Raw genomic sequence first — 6,340 nt, 5'->3', positions numbered from 1 at the left:
GATTATATTTTGGACCAGAACAACTCTCAATTAATTTCAAAAGATTTAAGTTATATAATATGTGTTCTCTGATCAAAATGGAATTAAATTAGAAATCAGTATACAGAAAGACCTCTGGAAAATTTCCAAATATTTAAAGAATAATCAATATACTTTTCTTTTTTTGTCCTTTTTGAGACCGGCCACACCGTGCTCAGGCAGTGAGCGCTGTGAGCGCACCGGTCATCCCTATATAGGATCTGAACCCGCAGCGGGAGCGCTGCTGCGCCCCCAGCGCTGCAGTCTCCCGAGTGTGCCATGGGCTCGGCCCATCAATATACTTTTAAACAATCAAAGAATCAAAGAAAAACTCAAAAGGGAAAGTATAAAGTATTTTAATTGAATAAAAATGAAAACACAACATATCAAATTTTGTGAATACTGCAAAAGCAGGGAGAACTTTATGGCACTAATTGCCTTGTGTTAGGAAGGAGGAAAGGTCTCAAACCAATGACTTCTGCTCCTACCTTGAGAAAGTAGAAAAGCAAAGCAAATGAAATTCAACAGAAGCAGAATAAAGGAAATAATAAAGATCAGGGCAGAAATTAATGCTATCCAAAACAAAAGTAATAGAGAAAATTAATTAAACCAAAGCTTGTTCTTTGAATAAATATTGACAAACTTCTGGCCAGACTGATCAAGAAAAAAAGGGAGAAAATACAAATGAGCAATATCAGGAATGAGAAAGGTGACATCATTATGGAATGTAAACATATTAAAAGGAAAATAAATAAACACGAACTTTATGCTAATATATTTCACAACTTAGATAAAATGGAGAAATTCCTTTAAAGTCTCAAACTAACAAAGCTTACTGAAGAAGAAATAGATACCCTGAATAGCCATATATCTATGAAAGAAACTGAATGTATAGTTAAAAACCTTCTCATGAGGAAAAATCTGGGCACAGATGGCTTTACTGATGAATTCTATAAAACATTTAAGGAAGAAATAGTATTTAAATTGTACACAAACTCTTCTAGAAAATTGAAGAGGAGAAAATCCTTTGCAGCTCATTCTATGAGGCCACTATCACCCAGACACCATAGCCAGAAAAGACATTACAGACTAATACCCCTCACAAACATAAATGCAAAAATTCAAAAGAAAATGTTAGCAAATTAAATTAAAAAATATATACAAAGGAATAATACATCATTACCAACTAGGGGTTATACCAGGAATCCAAGAGTTGGTTTAACAACCAATCAATCAATGTCACAATCAATGCAATTTATCACATCAATGAACTAAAAACAAAACAAAACCATACAATTATCTCAAAACAAGCAGAAGAACATTTGATGAAATCCAACATCCACTCCAGATAAAAATTGACAGCAAACTAGCAGTTCTTCTAAAAGAAACTTTCTCAACTTGTTAAAAGACATCTGTGAGATACATATAGCTAATGCCTTAGTTAACAGTGGAAGACTGAATACTTATACCACCGAGATCAGGAACAAAACAAGAATGTCCTCTCTCAGTGCTTTCATTCAACCTTGTACTGGAGGGTCTAGTCAATGAAATATGGCAAGGAAAAGAAATAAAAGACATCCAGATTGATAACGAGAAAGTAAAGTTGTCCTTACTGGAAGACGGCATGATCTATTATGTAGAAAGACTGGTGAAATCTACAAAAAAGACACTGGAACTAATAAGTGAGTAAAGCAGTGTTGCAAGATATAAGGCCTATATACAAAAATAAATTGTATTTATATATACTAGCAACCAACGATCCAAGGTGAAAAACTGTTTAAAAATTTACAGCAGCCTCAACAAATTTTAAATACAAAGAGGTGAATCTGACAAAAGATGTTCAAGACTTGCCCACTGAAACTGCTAAACACTTTTGAGAGAAATCAAAGAAGACTTAAATAAATGGAGAGATATACCTTTTTCAAAAATTATAAGACTCAATATTGTTAAGATGTCAATTCTTCCCAAATTGATCTGTAGATTCAATACAATCCCTAATGAATTCCAAGTAAGTTTTCTTTTTGGGAGAAACTGACAAAGTGTTTCTAAAGTTTGTATGGAAATACAAAGGACCTAGAATAGTCAAAATGACTTTCATAAAGAACAGAGTTGGAGGACTAATACAGCCTGATTTCAGGACTTATAAAGCTACAGTAGTTAAGGCAGCATAGTATTGGCATCAGGACAGACAAACAGATCAGTGAAACAGAATGAGGAGTCCAGTAAAAGACCATACATTTATGGACAACTAAGTTTTTACAAAGATGCAAAGGCAATTGGGTGGAGAAAGGATAGTTTTTTCAACACACAGTGCTGAAGCATTTGGGTATCGACATGTGGTAAAATGACTTTGACCAATGCCTGGAAGGCAAAGTGTACAAAAACTAACTCAAAGTGGATCAAAGACCTAAATGTAAAAGTAAAAACTGTAAAACTTCTAGAAGAAAACATAAACAAACAGAAGAAATCTTTAGGATCATGTGTAAGGAAAAGATTTCTTTAATAAAACACCAAAAGCGTAATCTATGCGAGAACAAGTTAGTGATTTGTGACTTCATTAAAGTTTAGAGACTTCTGTTCTTGAAAGACACTGTTAAGGAAATGAAAAGACAAGCCACACACTGGGAGAAAACAAAGCATATACTGATAAAGGATGTACATACAGATTATATAAAGAACTCTCAAAACTTACAAACATATCAATTAAAAACAGGCAAAATATTTGAACAGGTGTTTCAGCAATGATATATGGATGGTATATGAGCATATGAAAAGATGCTCAACATCATTAGTTATTAGGGATCTGCAAATTAAAACCTCAATGAAATTCTACTTCACACCTAGTATTACAAAAGCTGTTTATATCAAATGTTGACAGGGATGTGAGGGAACCAGAACTCTCTGCTGGTGAGAATGTAAAATGGCACAACTTTGGAAAACAGTTTGGCAGCTTCTTAAAAAGTTAAACATACATCTACCATATGATCCAGCACTCTACTAGGTATTTACCCAGGGAAAAGAAAGCTTATGCCCACACACGAACGTTTATAGCAACTTTATTTGTAATAGCCCCAAACCCAAACCAACCCAAATGTTCGTCAATGGTGAATGGATAAACAAATTGTGGTGTCTCCATCTAATGAAATGCTACTCAGCAATAAACAGGAATGAACTATTGCTACTCATTAGAAACAAGAATGAAACTTAAAATAATTATGCTGAGTTATTTATCTCAAAGAACACAGATAAAAAGAGTACATGAAAACTAAATATGTTCTTTAGCCATCAAAAATGAAAATGGGGTGAAACTTAAAATAATTATGCTGAGTTATTTATCTCAAAGAACACAGATAAAAAGAGTACATAAAAACTAAATATGTTCTTTAGCCATCAAAAATGAAAATGGGGCTGGGGCGAGCATGGTGCTGATAACACCAAGGTCAAGGGTTAGGATCCCTGTACTGGCCAGCTGCCAAAAAAGAAAGAAAAAGAAAAGAAAAAGAAAATAACAAGGTATTAAACTCCAAGCTTGGACACCAGTCAGTGAAGAACACATTGATGGCAGAAAATGATTAGTGACTTGGAGATCAAATCAAGGAATTTTATCTTCATTTTCAAAGCTTGATGAGAAACGGCAAGTTGGTTTCAACAGTCAGAATCTCCTTGATTATTAACTGATGTGACCAGCTGTAAATATTTATCCTTACAAATCAATTCACCTGCAGAGAATCCATTGCTTTTCTTTTATGGACAATTTCCAATAACAAGAGTAGAACAAATCTTAAAATAGACTCTCACATTCTCATCACCCATCTTCAGCAGCTTTCAGCTCCTTGCCAGTCCTGTTTCATGTATATATTCCCACCCACTCCCCTGGCCCCAGCCCTGATACTGTGCCATTTCATCTGAAAATGCTTGTATTTCCACAAGAAAAGGATTCTTTTCAATCCCTGTTTTAAATTTCTTATAACTCAAAGCCAATCCTGGCAACTTCATCTGAAAATCTTGGAGGGTTTGGCAAAGAATATGGGACCGCCTACACATTGAGAAAGGAGAAGCAATCTACCTGCCAAGAGATTTTCTTAAGAAAAGGAAAAAGAAAAGGCTTATCTTCTCTGTTTACTAAAAAAAAAAGTTTACTTTTTCCTTAGCCAGTGGGCAGTGATATTCTCTTCGGCTCTGTGTAAAAATCCCAGAGGCTGTTGTGTAACATGACCATTATCCAAGAAAGGCATGTGCATTATAGATGGGAATTTGCAATTCTAGAACCTATGGCCTGTGTTCAATCAGGCTCCTGAGGGCACCCACACTTGGTTTACAGGAGGCCACTTGATCAGGGGAGTCACTGAACAGATGTTACACTCCTGTGAGTGCTTCTAGGACATCAGTTCTCAGGAGATGTTTTCACTAGACAATGGGATTCTTTGTTTGTCAAAATCTTGAAATCTCTCAGCTTCCTTGTTTTTTTTTTTTTTCTGCTGTGAAACCATCTCCCTGCTCAGATGCAGTAACTGTACTAGTTACTGCCAAGGGAAACACTGCATTGAATCCAAAGCATTTCTAGAGAGAAGAAAGTAGCTTTTTAAAAACAGAAGTTTGGGGATCCTACTTTCTCCTTCCCTCCTTTTAAAAAAGAATTTAGTTAGACTATACATAAAGTACACAAATCCTAAGTACATAGTGTGATGAATTTTTATTTAAGTATGTATTCATATAACTATCACCCAGATACAAATGTGCAATTTTTCTAGGACTCCAGCAAACTCCCTCATGCTCACTCCCCAGTAACATTCCCCACCCTTTCTCCTGCTCCTGGAAAGTAATACTATTCTGATTTCCACAACTATAGATAACTTTTGCCTATTCTTGGATTCACCTAAGTGAAATTGTGTTTTCTTTTATATCTAGCATCTTTCATTCAGCATTGCCATGAGATTCATCTATGCGGTGTGTAGTAGCAGCCTGTTTCTTTTGTTACAAATTGTTAGACAGCATTCCATTGTATGAATATGCCACAATTTATTTCTTCTCTTCTGCTACTGATGTCATTTGAGTTGTTTCTAACTTGGGGATGTTAGAAATAGCAGTGCTATCCTGGGTCAGTTATGTGTATTGCAACGCCTCTCAGACTGTGCCTTTAACTGTACTCTTTTAATGTGTTCTTTGATGAAGAGGAGTTATTAATTTTGATGAAGTTTGATGTGTTAATCTTTTCCTTTATGGTTAGTGCATTTTTCTGTTCTGTTTAAGAAAGCCTTGCTTACCGCAAGGATGTGAAGATTTTTTTCCTATATATTCTGTAGCAGCTTTTTTGTTGTTGCTGTTTTGCCTCTCACGTTTAGGTTTCTAGTCACTTTCAATTTAGTTTTTGTCTGTGATGTGAGGTAGGGGTGAAGATTCGTGTTCTTTTCTAAATGGATACCTGATTGATCCAGCACCATTTATTGAAAATGCCTCTTTCCCCCACCGAAGTGCAGTAATACAATTCATTGACCATGTAAGTGTGGGTCTGTTTTTGGAGTCTATTCTATTCATTGGTCTATTCGTTTATGCTTATACCAATATCAAACTATCTTAATTATTGTATCTTTATAGTAGTTCCAGTATCTAGTAATGTAAGTCTCTTATTTTGTTTTTTCTTTTCTAAGATTGTTACAGCCATTTTAGGTCCTTTGCATTTCCAAATGAATTTAGAATCAACCTGTCAATTTCCACAACAAAACTCAGAACATTTTTATTGTTACTGCATTGACTCTGTAGGTCATTTTGGGGAAAACTGACATTTTCACAGTATTGAATCTTCCAATTGACAGTTTTCAGTATAGAGTTCTTGCACATTTTCCTATTTTTGTTATTATAAACGTCACTTTTAAATTTCGTTTTCTAATTGTTCGTTGGTAATATGTAGACATACAACTTTTAAAATATTGGCCTTTTATCCAGTGATCTTTCTAAATTCTATTATTTTTATTTTATTTTATTTTTTGTCTTTTGTCTTTTTCCATGTCCGGCAACGGATCGCAACCCTCAGTGTTGCCCCCGTACCGGACCGGGGACCGGCAACGGGATCGCAACCCTCGGGGTCGCTCCCGTGCCTCGCTCAGCCAGTGAGCGGGAACCGGTCTGTATGTGGGATCCGAACCCTCGGGCGGGAGCGCCGCTGCGCTTCCCAAGCGGCGCACTTATCCAGTGCGCCACCGGGCTGGCCCCTCTAAATTCTATTATTAATTGTCATAGTTTTCTATAGATCCTTTCCTATGCATACAATGATGTTTTCTGCAAATAATAATGGTTTTGCTTCTTCCCTTCCAATTTTTATAAC

Source organism: Galeopterus variegatus, unplaced genomic scaffold (assembly GCF_000696425.1).
Source record: "Galeopterus variegatus unplaced genomic scaffold, G_variegatus-3.0.2 Scaffold111, whole genome shotgun sequence".
Taxonomy (NCBI): Eukaryota; Metazoa; Chordata; class Mammalia; order Dermoptera; family Cynocephalidae; genus Galeopterus; species Galeopterus variegatus.
The sequence above is the reverse complement of the archived record's forward strand: the minus strand, read 5'-3'. Positions refer to the sequence as shown.